This window comes from Dipteris shenzhenensis, chromosome 10, assembly GCF_047967505.1.
Source record: "Dipteris shenzhenensis isolate YYH24624 ecotype China chromosome 10, Dip_SZ_1.0, whole genome shotgun sequence".
NCBI lineage: Eukaryota > Viridiplantae > Streptophyta > Polypodiopsida > Gleicheniales > Dipteridaceae > Dipteris > Dipteris shenzhenensis.
The window spans coordinates 13,129,718-13,153,000 of record NC_141605.1 but is presented as its reverse complement, the minus strand read 5'-3'; positions in this window follow the sequence as shown (position 1 = coordinate 13,153,000).

Below are 23,283 nucleotides of genomic sequence, written 5' to 3'. Positions count from 1 at the left end.
AGGATGAATTGAATATCAATATTTGCTTCCCATAATTTTAAAAATTGATGGGTTGAAGTTATTTGTACAAATGTCTTTTGGTTCTCTTTTTAACAGTAATGTTGGTTGGGAGATAGATGATTGAATTGAATAAATGTATTCTACTTTGGCCATATTTAATGCTTTTAGAAAAGAGGAGTAATCAAGTGTTAATGTTGTTTGCTCAAGTAGAAGATTTCCAATTTTTTTAATATTGTGTTTAAGAGTTTTTTTATCAATATCTTCTTGCAAAGGCTCCAAGATTTGTCTCTTCTTCATAGGCAAATGTGAAAATCCAAATCTACATTTAGTTTTTTTCTTGAAGCAAGTCTTTTGATGTTTATGTGTTTGTATTTCTTGTTTTTCACGGGGGAATTCCATGATATTTGTAGAGATGTATTTATCAACAAAAATTTCTATGTCATGGTTTGGGTCAATTCCAAATCTGGGAGAATTTCGTACCCACAATAGTCCATGATCATGTTGGCTACCTTTATTCTGAAATTCCATTTTAAAGAAGAAGTCATTTACTTTTCCTAGTATTGTGTTATCTTTTCTTAATAATGTTTTAAAAGCTTGAAATTTGTGTACGTAGTATTTTGCGGTTATGATTGGATTTGATCTTATCAAATTACGCATTTCTATATTGGAGTTTGAATTTTTGGATTCTTGTGATAAAGATAGTTTTCTTAAACATTGTAGAAGTGGTTCCCAAAGCTTCTTTGTAGCAGATAGTGTTATGAAGAAACATGGTGGCCCTAATTGTCTTAACATTGCAAATACATTTTTTTAAAGATGGTGCTTGTAATCAATAGAAGTTCTGAGATGTGTGAAGTCATGAAATCCTATATTTGATTGAAGAAGCTTTTCAATGTTAGTATCCAAGAGAGCATCTTTGACTTGCAATGTTCTACCCTTTGTTTGTGCTTTTTGCATTCGAACCCAAGATGAAGAAAGAATTTGTCGTACCAATATTTTCATTGTTTTGAAGAAGAGATTGTCTATGGACATTGCAAATCGACGAACTACATTTAATAATTCCCAAGTAGCAATGGTTTGGTATGAAGTTCATTCTCAAATAGCATAGTTTCCATTTTGTCCAAAGAAAAGTTTGGGGTATGCTAATTCTTCACAATATTTATCTATAAAAATACTTAAGGGGGAAAAGCCTTCAGAAGGAGCAACCACAATAGTTTTATCTTCAAAATCCACAACTTGTTGGTTTGCATATCTACTATGAACAACAATATCTGTTGCATAATCATGTTCATCAATTTGCATGTGCTCTTCAATATTTTTTTGCGATGGTTCTTCTTGTTGTTGAATTTTTTTTATATGACTTTCCCAAAGAGGATTTACTTTGACATCATTTTCTTTATAAAGTGGCATGTTTAATAGTTCAAGTAATGTAAGCATAGTCAACGTTGGACATACTATACCACTCATGTAGCTATGTTTGTATGATAGCTTCCGTTTTATTACTATAGCTACTGTGTCATTGTCCCCTATGAACCTTGGCAATACTTTTTGGGCTCTATCAACATCTGCAAACACATTCACAACACTTCCATGTAGACCATATTGTCCTTTATAGGAAAGCTCATGTATTTGTGCAAATGGCATTCGAATGGAAACTAAAGGTGCTTCTACTTCATTGAGTTTGCTAGTGGAAGGTATTTTAGTAGCCATTTGTAAGCTTGTCTTATTTAGTAATGGCATCTTGTATTTGTTGACATCTTTGTTACAAATAGAACATAAGTAGCTATTTTGAGATTTAATTGCTAATAATGTAAGTAGTTTTTTCAATTTGGACAAAAATTTGAGTGATCCACAACAAATACATGCAAATGATGGAGTATCCAATATTTTCTTCCAATATTGTTCTTGATATATATTTGTAGTTCTTTTTCTTTTTCTTGTACAATTTGGTTTTTGAGATGGTTCATCTTTTTTTAGTAAGCTTGATGGATCTAAATTTGCATTTGCGTGAAGAACTTTTTTTTACATTTTGTATATTTTGTTCAGAACTCCTTGCATTGAATAAGATGTTTCTTCAAATGTTTGCAAAAACAATGTAGCTACTTCTTTTGCTGAGAGATAATGATTTTGTAAATAATATTTCTTCTAGTTTATTTATATCTTTCTCATTCCATGTTTTGTATGTTAGTTTATTTTCCAAACATATTAGTGGAGTTATTTTATAAATATTACTTGATTGATCTAATAACAAAGTATGTCTACCATTTCTTTTCCTAGATCCTATTGATAATTTATTTTTGGTGAATTACAATATCCCACCATGGCTAACAATAAAGAAGGGACACCTCATGCTTGTACTGCTTGTGCCAGGGAAGTCCAAGGCCAAAAATATGGATGTGTACATGGCACCTTTCATAGAGCAGTTATAGATCTTATGGAGAGGCATACAGGTCTTTGATATTTCCAGAGCTCCTAGACATACCAATGACATTTTGGTCAGGGGAATCTTGATGTGGACCTTGCATGACTACCCAGGATATGGATAGTGTATAGGTATGTGGTTGTCTCTTTACATGTATAATGATACTTTTATGACTCTCTTTCTAGTGCATGTCTTATACTAACACATTCATGCACGCATGCAGGACTTGCAATAAGTGGGAACCATGCTTGTCCTATTTATGGGAAGGGTTTGAGTATGCTTGCACGTCACTCGAAACATATGAGGAAAATGGTTTATGAAGGCCATGCTCGATCCCTTCTGCTGGACCATCTAGCACGTGAAGGCCAGATTTTGATCCACCACCATGATATTTGAAGGCAAGTGATTGGCTCAAGCTTGGAGGGCAAATGGAGAGGAGCCTCCTCTTGGTATGAAGAGGATATCCATCTTTCACAAGCTTTCTTATTGGGGTCACTTACAAATCAATCATCTCTTGGATCCCATGCATATCTTCAACAATGTGGAGGCTACTATTTGGGCACACTTGGTTGGTGACAAAAACTCGAGAGGAGTGTGTGAAGACTTGTGCGCTATGAATAGGATGCCTCATTTGTGGCCCCAAGTGCATGGTCATAAAGTTGTGCTCTCAAAAGCAACATGGATCCTCTAGAGCCAAGAGAAAGGAGGCAGCGGCAATCAAGGCGGACATTGCCTCTTTTCAAGCACCGACAGGGTGCATTGCTTGAAGGAGCATTTTCAAAGGACGATAAGCTTAGTGGGCTCAAGTCCCATAATTGGCACAAGGTCTTACAGGTATTCTAAGCTGTAGGATTAGTGTACTGATAATCGTGATGCGTTAGTATAATTATGACTATGTTATATTATTGACATGACTTCTTTGTTGCTTGGATAGTTCATCCTCCCAATTATAGTGAAAGGGTGTGTAAGGAGAGTGGGAGAGAAGTAAGGAGTCTCACTTGTAGCTTTCTCACATACACAATGGGGGAATACACACAAAGGTGGAGACTGAAAATAGTTTTCCTCTTCTTAGTTGTGAAAGCCAAAAGAATTCTCTCTGTACAAAAGGAATAGGTGAACCCTATATGTGGGTCTCAAACCAAACTCAACTAGCCTAGGTGGCATACTAACTGAGCCACTAACTAGAGTAATAAAGATAGTTGTCATCCAGCTATTATTCATGGGCAGTGTACCAACCGCATCTGCAGCTAACAAGTTGGTGACATAAATACACAACGGTCACCCTGGCATATCACGAGTGGAGCTCGATATCTCAAGACTCCCCCTTGAGCTCAGTCCCAATTCCTGCACACCAATCAGGTCTCTAAACTTGTGTAGCTTCTCTGCACCCAATGCCTTCGTGAATATGTCAGCTACCTGATCCTTTGTGCTAACATAAACTAGATTAATAAAACCTACTAGAACCTTCTCCCGCACATAGTGATAATGCACCTCAATGTGCTTTGTTCTAGCATGATAGACTGGGTTATTTTCCAAGTGTATACTGCTCATGTTGTCACAATAAATGACAACTTTCCCATCTATAGACTGATGCATATCATAAAGTAGCTTACACAACCAAGCTACCTCACATGCAGCCATTGCTGCACCCCTATACTCAGCCTCTGTGCTCGACAAGGCAACTGTAGGTTGTTTCTTCCTGCTCCAAGTGACTACAACACTCCAAAAAGAGCACATATCCACTGCTAGATTGTCTATCAAAAATACAACCATCCCAATTAGCATCAGTGTATCCATGCAACTGTATCTGAACCCCAGTCTTATAAAATAGTCCATATTGCAATGTGGAATTCACATGCCTCAGTATGCGTCTAGTCGCATCCAAATGCGGTTTCCTTGGAGCCTGCATAAACTGACTTACCAACCCAAAAGCATAGCTGGCTTGGTAATAGTCATATAAATCAAACTTCCTACTATGTGTCTGTACATAGTAGGGTCTTCCAGAAGCTCACCTGCATCCATGCTCAACTTCACATTCTACTCGAAAGGAACTAAAATAGGCTTACAACCTGTCATCCCATATTTGGATAGCATGTTCAATCCATACTACCTCTGTAAGAGCCATATCCCACTTGTGGATCTAATCACCTCAATGACCAAGAAGTAACGCAGCTCTCCCAAATCCTTCATCTTAAACTTCTGCTTCAATAGCATTTTCACATGAAGGATATCTTCATCACTATCACCTGTGATGATCAAATCATCAACATAAATGACAAGTAGCATAATATCTTTCTCTGTTTTTCTTTCCTTGAAAATCTGAAAAGATACTGTCCTATCTTGTCAGACCATGCTCTGGGTGCTTGCTTCAAGCCATACAAGGCTTTCTTCAACCTGCAAACAAAGATGGATAGCATGAACATAACCTGGTGGTTGCTCCATATAGACATCTTCTTGCAAATCACCATGCAAGAAGGCATTCTTTACATCCATATGATGTAAAGACTATCCCTTTGATGCAGCCATAGCAGTGACTGCTCTTACGGTTGCCATCCTTGCAACTAGACTGAATGTTTCTTCATAATCAATGCCATATGTGATACCCCTTAACAACTAATCTTGCCTTGTATCTGTTCATCGAACCATCTGCATTGTGCTTCACCTTATAAAACCACTTACAGCCAATTACATTCTTGTCTTTAGGCAAAGGCACCAATTCCCATGTAGCATTTACTTCCAAGGCATCCATTTCTTCATCCATGGCTTTCTCCCATTTTTCTTTTCCCATGGCTTACTCAAAAGAAGTGGGTTCTGGTTCATGTATCACTGTGACCATATAGGCATAGTGAATGGCTGTAAATCCATCATATTTCAGCCTATCCATAGGATACTTAACTCTGGTATACCTGTGCAAAATAGGCTCACTACCAGGTGCTCTCAAAACATCCCTTGTCTTCCTTACTCCAGGTGTAACAATAGAAGGAACACCCAACTCATCATCAAGACTCTGTTCTAAGCCACTGAATTCACCATCCACATAAGAGTGACCTTCATTCACATCAACCATGGGCTGATCTACTTCCTCTTTTCCTTTTCATGATACTTGCATACCACTATTTGCATTGCTTTGAGGAGATCCTCCTGATCTCAATCTGCCTGTCCATGGCGAAGTATGCATTAGGAAAAATGGAAGCTCCTTTTGGGGCCCTGTAAGAAATTCACTATTTTCTCTTTTCTCTCTCTACAAAAGCAAGAAAATATGGATACTTGCGTGAGAAATGTCAGTGTGAAAAGAAATAAATATATTCTTTCACATGCTTTACATTCAATGTTCATATAAGAACAACACTTTTTTGTGCAGAATTTGGTGATTCTGACACCACAGACGCATCCAAAACAGCCCAAAACCTCTAGAACGGCACTGGAAACGCTGGAATCGGACATCCAGAGGCTCGGAAACGGCCAAAAAAGGCACAAAAAGTGAGATTTGCTGATAAACACGATTTGGTACCTGTCGTTTTTAGGCCTCTAGATGTCCAATTCCAGCATTTCCAGTGTCGTTCCGGGGGTTTTGGGCCGTTCCGAATGCGTTTTTGGTGTCAGAATCACCAAATTCTGCACAGAAAATAAATTTTTTAAAGATTCAAATCAGATCACCTCATTAATGTGACATGCTTCTACGAACATATAGTACTATTTCTTTTTCTTATTTTCATCTTCTTTTGTTGAATTTTCAACGTTACGTTGGCCCACTCCTGATTGGTTGAGAGCCTATTTTCTCTCTCTTCTAAAAGGCCCCAAAATGAGCTCCCTTTTTTTCTAATGTGAACCACTACTAGAGGACACTACAGGTCCACTAATATTTTTTGATTGCTGCTGTGAATTATGTGCAACATTACCATTTTGTGCCTCTACATCGTCAATCACATTTACTGGTTTATACCAGTTGCTCATCTCATCAAAAATAACATCTCTGCTCACTGTAAACTTACAAGTAGAAGGGTTATAGATCTATACCCTTTCTGCTGCAGAGAATAACCAATAAAGATGCACTTCTCAGCTTTTGGATCCAACTTGGATCTCAACTCATCTGGCACATGAACATAGGCAATGAAACTGAAAACTTTCAAATGAGAAATATCTGGTTTCCTACCAATATACCTCTCCTTTGGTGTCATGCCATGTATTACTACAGTGGGAGACCTGTTCATTTGTAGACTGCTGTAGCAACCGCTTCAACCCAATAATAATCTGGCAGGTCTTTTTCGTTAAGCATGGCACAAGATACCTCTCCAATATGCATCTTTTTCCTTTTTGCAAGTCCATTTTGTTGTGGGGTATGACTGCATGAATATTGCTGCTTTATGCCATTCTCCTGTAGGAACCTTGCAAACTCATTTGAGAGGTACTCTCCCCCTCCATCTGACCTTAGGCATTTTATTTGCAAGCTTGTTTCTTTTTCAACCATAGCTTTAAAATCTTTGAAATGCCCAAACACTTCACTTTTCTTTTTCATAAAATACACCCAAACTTTTCTGCTATAGTCATCAATAAAAGTGACAAAATAATGACAGCCTCTAATAGATGTATCTTTAATAGTCCACATATCAGAATGGATTAATTCCAATGGCCTCTTACTCTCTTGAACATGTCTAGGAAATGGTTTCCTAGGCCTACATTAATTTAAGTCACTATACATTAACATGACCAATGTGTTTATGCCAGATATCAATATCTGCAACTACACTGGTCCCATGTGCAAACATTGCTGCACTCAATTCAGGAATGCCCACATCTAACGTAAACATCCTGCCCTTCTTCTTCCCTTTTGCTATCAAGCGACCTTTATTTTTCATATCCTCAACGAAGCATCCATGAGGATTAAATCTGACTTGCAAGCCCTGCTCAACCATTTGACCAACAGAAACCAAGTTCTTGGTGATATTCGGGACATGAAATACATCAGATAGGTATTTCTTTTTTCCATCCTACATAGACAAAGGAATTTTACCAATCTGCACAATAGGATGTGCAGTATCATCACAATAGGAGGTGCATCTATTCTACATGACTTGTCATGTGGTTTGATACACCTGAGTTAACATATCACACACCGTTGCTTTCTTTTGCAGTTTTCATAGAATTGGTCATGTGTTGCACCATGAACAGATGCTCGTTTCTGTCATCACCCTGTCTACTAGAGGATGCATAATTGCCTTGCTACAATTTTCCAGTCATGATGTTATTCTACTTTTTATAGCAGTCTTTAACCATATGACCCATTTTACCACAGTAGTAGCATTCAACATTTTTGTTTGTATTTTGGCCTCTTTGCCATCCACCACGACCTCTTTGGCTCCCCCTACCTCTAAGGTTACCAGATCCTCCTCCATAGGACTGGTTTTCTTGAATTTGTTGCATATTTTGATTTTTGCCATAGCCTCTAGATCGGCCTGCTCTACCTCTGCCTCTCCCTCTTCCAGCATTTGAGTAGAAGACAGTTTCTTTTGAAGTTCCTCTTGAAGAAGATGCACCACCATTTCTCTCCTCTTTAAAAATTAGAAGAGAAATCAACTCCTCAAGATCAGGAAATTTTTCATGGATGGCAATGGATGTCCGAAATTGTGCATAATGCTTTCTTAGACCATTCAAGGTCACAAAAACTAAATCATCACTGGTGTCCAAACCAGGACCTACCGGATAGCCGAGCTACTCAAATGCCTTCTCCTCATATGGGGGGCTTACAAGTAGAGTTAGCTGGTTCTCGCATAGTTACACAAGAGTGGAGCGTTGATATCTAATAGAGGCCACGTGTAGGAAGATAGTGATATAGGTGGAGTATAGAGGTGGCTAAAGAAGTCATAGCAGAGGTAGAAAAAGGTAAAGTAGGTAGAGGAGAATATAGGCTAAGTAGGGGGTTTTTAATACAGTAAGCTACTACACTTAGTAAGGGCATCGCTTAGTAGGTCATCAACCTTATCACGCAATCAAACAGAAAAGGTAGAGCAATTTAAAATCCTATTGTTATATTTAGGAGTAAAATGTAAAATAGGGAATTTTAGGGTCATAATGAAGGCCCCCTTATACTTTGAAACTTTGCATGCCAACTATATTACTCCAGTAGGCAGAAGCATACCCAATATTTATACCAATTATGTGTTAGCATAGAGCACTTGGAATAATTAACATTACTAAAATTACATAAAAGAGAAATTCTTATAGTTCCAATAATTTACAAGGGTCCAAACATATAGTATTGGGGTTGATCAATTAAAGGTACATCCAAAAAAATGGGGGGTTAATTAAAAGAAGCTTCCAATTACATTGATATTTGAATACAGCAAAATCTTTCCTACAAAGAGATGCTACCACCATATCCACTAGGTAAGCTACATCAAGCCAACATAAAATGTTAATAAAATGTGTATTGTATGACGGGTAATAATGTGTACATGTGTTCATGACACAAATAATAAGCATGTGAGTGTGTGTGTCAGTGTGTATAAATTTTCTTGTGTTTGGGTACATTTGAGTATATAAAAAAGTGTGTGTGTGTTGTATAAGTGTGTGTGTGTGTGTGTGTGTGTGTGTGTGTGTGAGTAAGTGTGTGCATGTGTTTGTGCATGTAAGTGTATGTAGCCTGTGTGTGTGTGTGTGTGTGTGTGTGTGTGTATGTGTATAGTGTATGTGTGTGTGTGTGTGTGTGTGTGTGTGTGTGTGTGTGTGTGTGTGTGTGCCCACCCACATCCCTAGGGGAAGGTCCACATAGTGGGGAGTAATCCCACCAAGTGAAACTTACCCCCCACCTAAGAGTTTAATAAGTTGATTGATGTCAAACTTTACACTTGGAAATTTATTATTTTTTATAAAAAACCTAATTATTTTTGTAATAATAAATGTTTCAAACCATTTTTCTCAAAAAAATGAATTAATATGAGAAGATCAATATAGGCACAAGTGAAATGTGATGCATTATACAAAAGTGTTACTTGTGAAATACAAATTTTATAGGCACAATTTTTGGGCCTATTACTATTTGAATGAATGAAAGAAATATTAGGGCAAGGTAATTTATCCTTCTTCCAACATGTGCGTGTTCCAAAGTCACCAACATTCCTTGATTTTGTTGGTTAGCAAAAAAGATTTTGTATGATTTTTGAGACCACAGTAGCCAAGGGTTTGTGTAATTTTAATTAAATTATGGAGTGATTCGATAAGACTATTGGGTCCTTGATGTGGGATGGCTTCAGAACACGAGGTAACATCAAATGTAAAGATAGAGTACATGTGTTTGGGTAGGTTTACAAGGAAATCATACTGGTTTTGGATAATCATAATCCAGTATGCATTAGTTCTAACCCATGAAAAGGTAAATAAATCTTTGTGTAGCATTTCCATATATTCTTGTATACCAATATCTAAGGCTTTATGTAGTTTAGTAATATGGTTAGTAATGTTTGAGAATATGCAATTATGAGCATTAGTTAGCCATCTAAAGGAGTTTTTGTGAATTTTATAAGCACCCATAATGTATGGGATAGAAGAACAAGCAGGGATGTTAATATCAAAGGGTTGAAAAAAGGTTGTAACAAGATTAGTAATTTCCCCTTCATTGGTGGTAGAAAGCGAGAATTTAGGGGAATTAAGTCATTGAAGGGCTAAGCTTCTAATGAGAGACTTACAGATGAAAGTAGGGGTTTGGACTGATTTGTCTAAGCCACAAATGAAAAGGTGGTTTTATTGAGATATCTAATTTCATCAACAATATTGGGGTATTTAATCCACGGTTCTTGATTAAACCTATAATTGGGGAAATGGCTATTGAAGTCCCTTAGGACAATGTTTCTAATAAAACTATGATGGTCAAGAGTTTCAATTATGCACATCCAGTTGCATAGTTTTGACAAAGCGGTTTTTAATTCCTTAATGACTGGATAGGGGTTAATGGGAACCTGAGGAATGTGGTTTAGACCTTTTGTCATAAACTCTTGTAGGCGAGGATGTCTGCAGAAGGTAGGGTCTGTTGATAAAATGTGGGTACCAAATCCTTCAAATTTCCTAATAAAAGGTTTAAATCTATTTGAAGTAGAACATATGCAATCTAGGGTTTGGGTTCAAAATTAGCAAATGTGTCAAAAGGTTTATAAAGTGAACAAGTTAAATTTTTAGAGTATTTCCAACTAAAACCTATATTAAATGCAGCAAAAGTTTTATCAATGTTAAATCTCTTGAAGACTTCTAAAAACACTTTTTCAAGTAAAATGAAGTCAAAAAGTTTATTAACAAAAAGGAGATGAATAAATCTTTTAGATCTAGTTTTCTTTTTACTGAGCATAAGTAAGCCATTAGGTTCTTTAGTAAGAACTCTTACCTGATCATCTTTGGTATTGAAGTCAAGTGCTTTAGTTGTATCACCAAACTCTTCAGACCCACGAAACATCTGCGGCTTCTTTGATGTCATGGACTTCATAGAATTGGAAGCAATGGAGAGTCTTTTAGAATCCTTGCTCTTAGCTGGTTTGAGAATTGACTTATTCGTGTTGGAAATAGGGGTGTTGTGAGTAGCTGAGGAAGCAGGGAGGAGTTAGGGGTATATAGTGCTAAGTTGCGAGTTGCTTCTAACATATACTCATGGAACCAGAAGTAAACCAAGAGAGCTATTCAAATTTTGGAAGGGAAAGAGGCAACCCAACCAATAAAAGCATAAACAAGAGTTGGTTCGGAAGAAAAATGAAAAAAGTGGGGAAGGTTTTGAAAAACGTACCATAGAAGATGATCGAACCAATGATAGAGGTTGAGCAAGAGGAATTACGGTTAGATTTTTTGCATTGACACTTAAGAGTCTAAAAGTGTTCCAATAGTTTTTGAGAAATTTTTTGGGTTCTCGGACTTTATCTTGATTAACAGGTCCTTTTGTTCTAGCAATGAGTGCCAAACTAGAACATTTTGAAGGGTCTATGTCCGAAAGCTTAATTTGGCTAAGCTCAAAGAAAAAGTCATTAGAAAGAAGATGTTTAGATTAGATGGCAGTAGACTTACAATAGTCTACCAAATTAGAGGGAAAGCTACAGATTAGAGCAAGGGAAGTCACAGAAAAAGGGTCTCTATGGTTTATGACCTAGAAATCCCATAATTTATGTTCTAAGAGAATAGAATCCACCTCAAGTTGTCACAGAGGGAGGAGAGGGATGGCTCCTGAAAAGGCTTGGGAAATACCTTTCTGTATTGAAGCTGTAAGTGGTTGGGAAGTTAAAGATTAAAGGGCCTCTTTTTCTTCATTATCCAAGAGATCAAAATCAACCAGAGGATTAACAATATTAGGTACTCTTTTACTTTCTATAGGGATAGGAGAAATCCCATTTATTTGGAAAAGTTTGTTCACAATGGATGGAAGGGTTAAAAAATAGAAGTTGAGGTCGCATGCATCTTGGCAGTCAACAATAGGAAGTGAGGAGAGTAGTTTGTTGAAAGCTTCTAAAAAATCAGACTGGTCTCTTTTTTAAGCAACCAATAAATCAATCCAATCATTGACAGAGGTAATGGTAAAGGCAGAGGGAGTCTTCTCCACAGAGGCTTTTTTTTCAAAGTCTAATAATTTTTTATGGAAATCGGGTCCTTTAAAATAGAAGAGGGTGCATTGAGTACCAATAGGTGGAATAGGTAAACTGACATTAGTTACAGAGTACCCCAACTTAACCAAGGATGGGGATCCAAGTAGTCTGAACATGAGGAGAAGGTTAGTCTAATAATAATTAAAAAAAGGGGGGAAAAACAAGATTACGGGGGAACTTAATAGTAATAATTACTTAAGAAATAAATATATGGTAGTAGCCCTAATTCAGTATCCCATCATATAAATGAACCATATATTTAGTTCCAAGTAATATTACCAATAATTGAAATAAGAATTTAATTCAGAAAAGATACATATACTCCAAACATTATATTGATCTTTTGTAGAGTTGCAAAAATAGTTTTTATTGATTTTTGATGAAATCCAAAGGAGATAACAATGTATCTTCAAGGGGTAGCCAAGGTAGTTGTGTATTTGATAACAATTATTCGAGAACAGAAGAACTATACCTGCCAACCAACCAGACAATAACAAAAGTTAGAACTTTACTGGTTATTGAATGGGTGCCAAGTATCCAAACATTCTTCCCTCGCTCGTCATTGCTTTTACGAATAATATACATCAAATATGCAAGAGTCAAGGCTAGTAAATGTCATATACCATGAGCTAAAAATAAAGCAGAAAGGGTAAGACCATATTAGGTGCAAGAAAAAACAAATTTAACTTGTATGGAAAAAACATTTCCGAGCTTTCCATAAAGGAGGCATGGTACAAGCAAGAGGAGAAAAAAAGCCTACCATGTAGGAGGCACAATAAAGTAGAAGTTAGTGAAATAATTTCCTAGCCTACCATAAAGGAGGCATTAAAGAAAATGTAATTGCTAAGCCTTCCATAGAGGAGGCACAATAAATGTTAGCAACAATTTAGAGAAAAAAAAATTTAATTGAACATTGCTAAAATTCCTAGCCTTCCATAAAGGAGGCATGATACAAGATAAAGGAAAAAAAAGAGGGCTACCATGTAGGAGGCACAATAGATTAGAAGTTAGTGAAATAATTTCCTAGCCTGCTAAGCTGTAAAGGAGGCATTACAGATACTGTAACTGCTAAGCCTTCCATAGAGGAGGTACAATAAATGTTGGAAACAAATTAGAGAAATTGATTGAAGCTAGAATTTCATTACATGGGTATCCACTACCATGTTTATGGAGAACAAGATTATTTTATAAAAATAGACAAGATGTGATTATATACTCAAGGAAAAAATTTTCAATAAAAAAGTATCCAAACAAAGGTGCTTCCCAATTAGATTTCAACTACTTGTTTCTTAGCTTTTCTTGCCAAATATGCTCGAAGCCTATATTTAGCTTCTTCTTCATGGGCTTTTTGCATTTTATGATTGATAAAAGCTATATAACTAAGCTTTTGATTGGCATTAATTCTAGCGATTTTTTGTCCATAGTGGTTTTCATGCCCGATTCTTCCTGTAAGACAAGAAATAATTTAGTGAAAAGAATAGAATAAAGTATTATAAGAGTGTTAGTTAGAAAGTTAGCAAATAATTAGAGATTAATTGCATAATAAGTGATGGAAAGTGTATAGATATCCAAGACCGACAAGGAATTAATTACTAAAAAAATACACAAAGACACAACTACTAGGAATTTATCACCTAGAATTAAATATGCCCATGCAACAAGAAAGAGAGAGACCGCCGTCATAAAATGAAGTGCCTATGTAATAAGCAAGAGAGGGGCAATCAACCAAGGGGGTAAGAGTATGAAACAGTAAATTATGCTCATCTATATGTAACTATAGAGAAGTCTACTTAATGGAGGGAGCAATGAAGAGCTAGAGTGGTAGTGCATTGGTAGTTATAGGCCAATAGTGGTTAAGGCCGGTCAAGGTACAAGGCAAGCCAATAGTTCTAAATAAAGTGAAGACGCCTAGAGAAGAAACCATGAGACTAAGAGGCGCTGGCTTATTCAAGACAGGTTCACACTAGGCGGTATAAAGACAAGTGAACTCCCAAGCTCGAACCGAATAGCCAAAGAGTGATGAAAGGCAAGCAAAAAGAGGTAAGCTCACAAGCATGGAAAGAGAGCCATGCACTTGTGTTCGGGAGATAGAGCCTAGCTCTTGCTTTAGTTTACTGATGACTCGTCAAGAAAAACTTGTAGGAGGCGACCGCCAAGAAGAGAAGATCACCAAGCGTGCTATGAAGAGGATTAAAGAAAGAGAGTGCCAAAGACCTCACAAGAAGCTGTGAACTTCTTAAACCGAAAAGTGACAAAGAAACAGTCGGGGAGCAACCAAAGTCTCATGCAAATCAAAGGTGATAAAGAACATCCACGTTTCACGACCAAGTAGTAAATAGTTACAGGCAAGCGAGAATGACCATCTACAAGCACAATACCCGTGAACACGATAAAGGAAACGAGGTCATAGTACCCTTGAACTCTCTCTTGTTGTTGCGACAGAGATATTGGAAAAGGGAATACTTAAGAGATTGCTCTACATAAGCTTATGTGGTAAGTTGAGAGAGATCTCACGGGAGAGCGGGAAAGGAGAGTAAGCACCAACCGAATAAACCTTGTGTAGTGAAGTACGTAGGGCAGATAAAGCAAGAGGCCTGAGTTTTGTTTACGTAGTAATATTATCATGTAGGTACGGGATGATATAAAACCAAAAGTTGACCCATGCAAACGTAACGCAGCAAGCTGCAACTGACGCCACACAATCAAAGACCCAAACACGAAGACCACGACATGATAACTACGAGCTTCACAGCTTCAAAGAGACCTAAATGAGCGCAGGTATGTATTCACAATCTAAGTTAAAGATACGGGATAGCTGCGAGCTCAGAGCTACAAGGAGGACCGTGACCAATGCCAAAGTGAGCTGCAATGCAACCAACTGCCAGCTATCGACAGAAAATAGTCTAGGGGATCACGGAATAGATACCGACAGCTATCAAGCGGATAAAATGATCAAGGACACAACTTAATAATAGAGTAAGACGACTGAGACGCTTGTCTACCAAAACCAGAGGCGAAGTAATGGTGAAGGAGTGAGAAAGAGGGAAAGAGAGGTCAATCGGAACGACAGGATACCTAAGAAGATGCCATCACGTAAAGGTAGGGTAGTGCTTTAGTTGCGCATGGAGGAGGAAAGAATGGAGGTGAGTTAAGGGATTAGGAAGATAGGCGATCGACTGGAGGCGACGTGTAGGAAGATAGGGATATAGGTGGAGTATAGAGGTTGCTGAAGAAGTCATAGCACAGGTAGAAAAAGGCAAAGTAGGTAGAGGAGAATATACGCTAAGTAGGGGGTTTTTAATATAGTAACTACTGCACTTAGTAAGGGCACCGCTAGTAGGTCATCAACCTTATCACATAATGAAATAGAAAAGGTAGGGCAATTTGAAATCCTATGGTTATATTTAGGAGTAAAATGTAAAATAAGGAATTTTAGGGTCATAATGAAGACCCCCTTATTCATTGAAACTTTGCATGCTAACTGTATTACTCCATTACGCAGAAGCATAGCACATATTTATACCAATTGTGTGTTAGCGTAGAGTCCTTGGAATAATTAACATTACTAAAATGGCATAAAAGAGAAATTCTTATAGTTCCAAGAATTGACAAGGCTCATAACATATAGAATTGGGGTTGATCAATTAAAGGTACATCCAAAAAAATGGGGGGTTAATTAAAAGAAGCTGCCAGCTACATTGATATTTGAATATAGCAAAATCTTCCTTACAAAGAGATGCTACCACCATATCCACTAGGTAAACTGTATCAAACCAACATAAAATGTTAATAAAATGTGTATTTTATGAGGGGTAATAATGTGTACGTGTATTCATGACACAAATAATAAGCATGTGAGTGTGTGTGTCAGTGTGTATAAATTTGTGTGTGTTTGTGTATGTTTGAGTATACAAAAAGTGTGTGTGTGTGTGTGTGTGTATTTGCATGCACAACAAGACAAAGCACCTATAGACGCGCGCACAGATGCGTTTACTAAACTAAATAAAAAACTTACGGGCGAGTCTATTTGTGCATCCATTTTTGCGTTTGGAGACCTGCGTCTAATGGTGCGTCTATATATCAGACACATGCATGTATAGACGTGCACTTAGATGCTTAAATAGACGCGCTTATAAACGTGTTTATAGATGCAAATATAGACGCTAGTAGAACAGATAGATGCGTATATATATGCGTTTATAGATGCACTGATAGACACGCTTTATTATTATTATTATTTTTAAATTACAGAATATTGTGTATGCTATATAGTTACAAGAATCCCATATCCACATCGTGTAATTCAATTCTTACAGCCTTGAATCGCATTTTAATTACAATTCCAAATAAAACATTACAACTCTAAAATGCAATAAAATTGAAAGCTCAAAAAGTGCTTGTATATACATATAGCACGAAGCTAAGCCACGTCATGTGGCTTCAAGTACAAAAAATAAGAGGAGTGTATATACAAGAGGCATGAAGCCAAGCCAGTGGCTTTAAGTACAAAAAAGAGTAGCTAGCACTACTTCTACGACTAATCTATGCTTTCCATATCCTCGCTCCCTTCCACGCTCCCTTCTACGCTCCCTTCTGCGCCTCCTTCCTCGAGCCTTCCTCGTCTTCCTCATCGTCTTGTGCACGGGCCTGTAAACAAGGACAACATATATCAATGTATGAAAAATCAAATCTTTACTTATAATTTTGGCATTATTTAATTACTTTCAAATACCTCGGGGGTCGCTCAAGTAGCTCGGGTATACTGCTCCTTAGTAATCAACCTGTCATCATAGAAGTGCCTCCATGTATCTCCTCTGCGATGGTGGCGGTGGTAGGCTATCTCCACAGGAGTAGGGTATCTGCCCACGATCTCAAGCTGCATGATGACACACTTTGTAGAGGGATTAATACAAAGAAACAACCTCCTAATAAACTACATAAGCAATATAATTTGAGATTGATACTTACAAATTGGGCCTCCCATGATTCAATACCCCCTGCTCCAAAATGCGTGCTTCCATATTCCTCCATCTGGATCCTCCATGCCTCCATGTGCTGCAGACTGGTGTCCTCCATCGCTGATTTCATTGCTTTCTTCCACTCACACTTGTGAGCGGTGTGGGGCGAGCCCCTTAGTGGTTGACCTCCCTCAAGCCTGGCAAGCTCCGCTAGTGCCTGCCTCTTGAGCGAAGATCTTTTATTGCCAAGTATCGTAACAATCTTTGACTTGGCCCATTTATCTGTGAACTGGCGATTGGGGGGTTAGGATACCTAGAGCGAACAGCAGCGAGGGTCTCATCAGCCAACCTCTTTGGCTGGTCTTTATAGTGGATAAAGCAATCTCTATAATTGTTAGCAATTACAGAGCGCATGAAGGCCATGATGTCCTTCCCCCGCGCATCCATCAAGATGACTCCTGTCTGAGTGATGTCATAATAAATCGTACCATTACCCAGAGGCACGTCTAAATCATTTGAATCATCATCGTCCCCACCGCCACCCCTCCCAAAGCATTGTGCCATGCATCCCCCACCGCTCTCCCTGCTACTACGCCTGCTACCGTGTCATGTCGAGCTCGTACGCTGGCCACTCGTAGCTGGAGACTACATGGGATTATGCTGACCACTCGTAGCTGGAGAACTGTGTCTCAACGGCACAAGAGTATGTCAACGTCTCTGCGAGACAGAAGGACCTCTTGACGGCATGGGGGAAGGGGCATAAGACAGGATGGCAGAAGGGACATAAGACGGCATGGGGGAAGGGGCATAAGACGGTATGGGGGAAGGGGCATAAGATGGCTGTGCTGACTCCGCTGGGGTGATCTCAAGCAGTGTGGGGTGGTTTGGAGTCTGTAGTGCCGACTCCTGGGGAGTGTTTAGAGTACCCGTCATATACCCGTATAACTCCGCAGGACTAGGAGGGTGCCCTAAAAGGTTATATAAGTCCTTCCAAATAGATTCTCGTGGATCAGGTGAGTTGGAAGCGCTTCCTGGCCACATGTTGAACTGGAAAAAAGGAAAAAAATCTATTACTGATGAGCTGAGAAGAAAGGGGAAGGGAAGAGAGGCTTACTATCGAAGCGCATCTATAGACGCATCTGATTAGCACGTCTATAGACGCGTCTAACAGAGCGTTTAATAGAGCATCTAACAAAGTGTTTAAATGAGCATCTAACAGAGCATCTAACAAATCATCTAACAGAGCGTCTATATCACTATAGTAGAAACGTTGTATAATGCGTGATTGACCATGCAAAACATATCTGATGGTGACAATACTTTGCATGCACCTCAATCTAGTTGAAAGAGACTTGCATGCAAAGTGGAGCCCCCATCTGATAAGTACTTGTTTGAATAACACATCTAGGACCGTGTTTTTTACGGTTGTGCATGACACTAAGGCAAAAATGGTGTTTTATGCTTGATTGACAATGCAAAGCATATCCGATGGGTACAATACTTTACACACACCTAAAACTAGGTGGAATTGACTTACATGAAATGTGGCATGCCCATCACATAAGTACTTGATCAGTTAACACACCTAGCAACTTGTTTTTTTTGGATGTGCATGACACCAAGGCAAAAGTGGTATTTAATGCTCGATTGACCATGCAAAGCATATTCGATGGGCACAATAATTTTCCTATGCCTCAACCTAGGTGGTATTGAAATGTTCTCAAACAGGCACACCCATTCGATAATTACTTGGTCAGATAACATACATAAGGGCGTGTTTTTTTGCAGATGCGCATATCACTAGCGAAAAAATGGTGTATAATGCATGATTGGCCATGCAAAGTATATCCGATGGTGACAATACTTTGAGCGAACCTCAACCTAGTTGAAACTGACTTGCATGCAAAGTGGAGCCCCCATGTGAGAAGTACTTGTTTGAATAACACACCTAGAACATGTTTTTTCATGGTTGTGCATGACACTAGGGCAAAAACGGTATTTTATGCTTGATCGACAATGCAAAGCATATCTGATGGACACAATACTTTGCACACACCATCAACTAGGTGGAATGAACTTAGATGCAAAGTGGCGTGCCCATCGCATACGTAGTTGATCAGATAACATACCTAGCAGCGTGTTTTTTTATGGATGTGCATGACACGAGCAAAAATAGTATTTAATGCTTAACCGACCATGCAAAGGATATCTGATGGGCACAATAATTTTCCTAAACCTCAACCTAGGTGGTACTGAAATGTTCTCAAAGAGGAACACCCATCCGATAAGTACTTGGTCAGATAACATACCTAAGGGCGTGTTTTTTTGTGGATGTGCATATTACTACTGGAAAAACGGTGGATAATGCATGATAGACCATGCAAAGCATATCTAATGGTCACAATACTTTGAATCCACCTCAACCTAGTTTAAACGGACTTGCGTGCAAAGTGGAGCACTCATCCCATAAGTACTTGATCGAATAACATACCTAGCAGCGTGTTTTTTTACGGATGTGCATGACACTAAGGCAAAAATGGTGTTTTATGCTTGATCGGCAATGCAAAGCATATCCGATGGGCACAATACTCTGCACACACCTTCAAGTAGGTGGATTTTACTTACATCAAAAGTGGCACACTGTGACATGAAGTTGGGGGTAATAAACTTCATGCACCTCTTCACTTCCTGCTGCTTTCGAACTGACAGCCAAAGATATTTATCGTTGAGAATGGGACATTAGAAAGAAACTTTTTATGCCAAGATACCCCACCATACTTTCCTCCCTCAGATGAGAATGAAGATGGTAACATCCCAAGTGATGTTGAAATCAAGCATAGGGAGAAGGAAAGGATCAGCAGAGGCCATAATCTCAGCGAGCCGGTCTGCGCCAAAGAGAAGAGCGATACGTTATTGAAAGAAGATCTTGCAGATCAACATGACATGAACTGATATATATCAAGGATTTTGAAGGGGCTGATTGGGTCGGATGGGTAGATTCCGAGGAAACATTGCACCTCCTTCATAGACACCTTTACACTTAGCTCAAAACACTCTACAAACTGTCATTAGACACAGAGGCCTATAACTTTCAGTAGAGACATGATATCAAAGATTCAAGTACACAAAGAGATGCATCTTGAGATGAGCTTTGCACTAACATAAGTTTCATTGAAAACAGACAGACGGTTGAAGAGATATGGATAGTTTACTGGAAGGGGGTAAAAACTATCATGAAAACAGACTGTCAAACACAGGGACTCATAACATTTTGTAGCAGTATCTCATTCAATATCTAAGTACATAGACATGTGCCTTAAAGAGAGCTTCGTGCTGATATATGTTTCGTAAGAAACAGAGAAGCGGCCAAAAAGTTATGGACAGTTTACTAGACGGGGGTAAAAATTGTCATGAAAACAGACTGTTAAACACAGAGACTCATAACTTTTTGCAACAGTATTTGATTCAAGATTTGATTAATAAAAATGTGCGCCTTGAAGAGAGCTTCGTGCTGATATAAATTTCATTACAATCAGACTATTGAGCAGAAAGTTATGAGCAAAACACTAACAGGGGGTCAAACAGTCATGAAAACTACCCTCCACCCAGGCTAATTTCGCTTGAGCAGGATGCTCCCTCAAGACTCCACCTTCATCAACAATCCACCCCTCATAGATTTTGCTTAGAAGAGGGGAAGAAGTTTGCATGGTGGCTCAAGAAACAAATGGACCATGTATGCACAGTGAGCGGCCGAATAGAAAGAACTTTCAAGGCTTTAAAAGAGAAAAGGGACGAGACACTTAAGAGAGAGAGAACCTAAAGTGACCTTCATTACAAATAGAGTGAGAATCCACTTCAACACTATAAACACAAGGGAGAAGAAGAGGTTTCATATATACAAGAGGGAGCGGAAGCTCCAAGACTACTCATAGAGAGAGAATAAACTAGAGAGAGATGGACTCAAGAGTCTACATAAGAGAATATCTACAAGAGGGAGAGAAGGCTCATGGAAGAGGCTTGGGGAGACTAGAGCTATAGCAACATGAGGCCTAATGGTGGAAGAGATTGATGAACAAGGGAGAGGAGGGCTCCTTTTATAGAGATTTTGTTACCCTCCTTCACCCATTTACAATTGCTGCTTGTAGATTCCTTTCCCCATCAATCACATAAGCACGTATGTCACCATCCATGTACTTTTTGGGTACTCTTGCCATGTGTCCCATCAAAAGATGCTCAAGACTCTTAAAATATTGAGAAAGTCAAGAGTCTTCCCACATGGAGCCCATAGGGACCCTCTCTTTTCCACATGTCCACATCCTCCTTATTCCACATAGGAATTCTAGAAGGATTCCTCTTGACTTCACACTTCTCCACATGCCTTCCACACGCTTGGCATGTGGCCTCTCTTATATTATTGGAACACATGGACTGATATCAGCCCACCTCTTTATATGACTCTCTTCCTATTTTCTAAAAAACTCCATAATATCCCATACACAAATAACTCTCACCCCATACCAAGGTATTTATAATTCATACCTATGGTATTTACAATGAGCCATTCCAGTCATCCTCTCCATCCCATACAATATCATAGAAAATAGAAATAAGTGAGAGCTGCTAGGCTATCACTTGATACTCAAACTCTTATCAAACATAGAGAAAAACAATACCAATGCGAAATTCAAAATATCAATTTTTGGCATCACAACACCCATCCCATAAGTACTTGATCGGATAACATACCTAGCAACATGTTTCTTTGTAGATGTGCATAACACTAGAGCAAAAATGGTATTTAATGCTCAATCGACAATGCAAAATATATTTGATGGGCAGAATACTTTTCCTATGCCTCAACATAGGTGGTATTGACATGTTCTCAAAGAGGCATACCCATCAGATAAGTACTTGGTTGGATGACACACCTAAGGGCGTGTTTTTTTACGGATGTGCATATCACTAGGGAAAAACGGTGTATAATGTGTGATCGACCATGCAAAGCATATCTGATGGTCAGAATACTTTGCACACACCTTAAACTAGTTGATACGGACTTGCATGCAAAGTGGAGCCCCCATCTGAGAAGTACTTGTTTGAATAACACACCTAGGACCGTGTTTTTTTATGGTTGTGCATGACACTACGGCAAAAACGGTGTTTTATGCTTGATCGACAATGCAAAGCATATCTGATGGGTACAATACTTTGCAAACTTAAACTAGGTGGAATTGACTTACATGCAAAGTGGCATGCCCATCCCATAAGTACTTGATCGGATAACATAGTTTTTTTACGGATGTGCATGACACTAAGGCAAAAATGGTATTTAATGCTCAATCGACCACACAAAGCATATCCGATGGGCACAATACTTTTCCTACGCCTCAACCTCGGTGGTATTGACTTGTTTTTAAAGAGGCACACCCATCCGATAAGTACTTGGTTAGATAACACACCTAAGAGCATGTTCTTTTACGGATGTGCATATCATTAGGGGGAAAACGGTGTATAATGTGTGATCGACCATGCAAAGCATATTTGACTTGCATTCAAAGTGGAGCCCCCATCCGATAAGTACTTTTTTGAATAACACACCTAGGATCGTGTTTTTTATGGTTGTATATGACACTGAGGCACAAATGGTGTTTAATGCGTGATATACCATGCAAAGCATAAACGATGGGCACAATACTTTGCACGCACCTTAACGTAGGTGTTATTGAGTTGCATGCAAAGTGATGTGTTCATCTGATGAGTACTTGATTGGATAACTTCTCCCACTAATAAATTAAGTATTAATTAAAAATTATAATAAATGAGTAGATTATTAAAAAGAGACTAATATTTATGTAATTGTTGCTACTGCAGCTTGCTTGCAAAGGACTCTCACAAAGGAGATGGCTATAGATTTTGTTCTAGGGATGGATGTGATTTTATGTAGCAAAAGAGAAGTAGTTGCATTTGCTACAATCCATGATAGTGATCCCAATTCATTTTGCCACTTTCGATCGAAGACTTGGCGAAGATAAGGTGGCAGTTACTATATCAAAGATTCTTAGCGCACATGTTGAGCTAAAGTATAAATGTGGAGATATGGAAACACTTGGAGATGTTATGCCCTACAATACATCCAACAAATCATTTATAGCATGGGACAAAGATGAGACTTATGCAACAGACATTATCAAGAATACAAAGTGCACCACCTTGGATTTTATTATAGGGGACATTTTACAAATGAGATCATTTGCAAATAAGAATGTAGCAGAAGGTGAAGTATTGGGATTTGAAC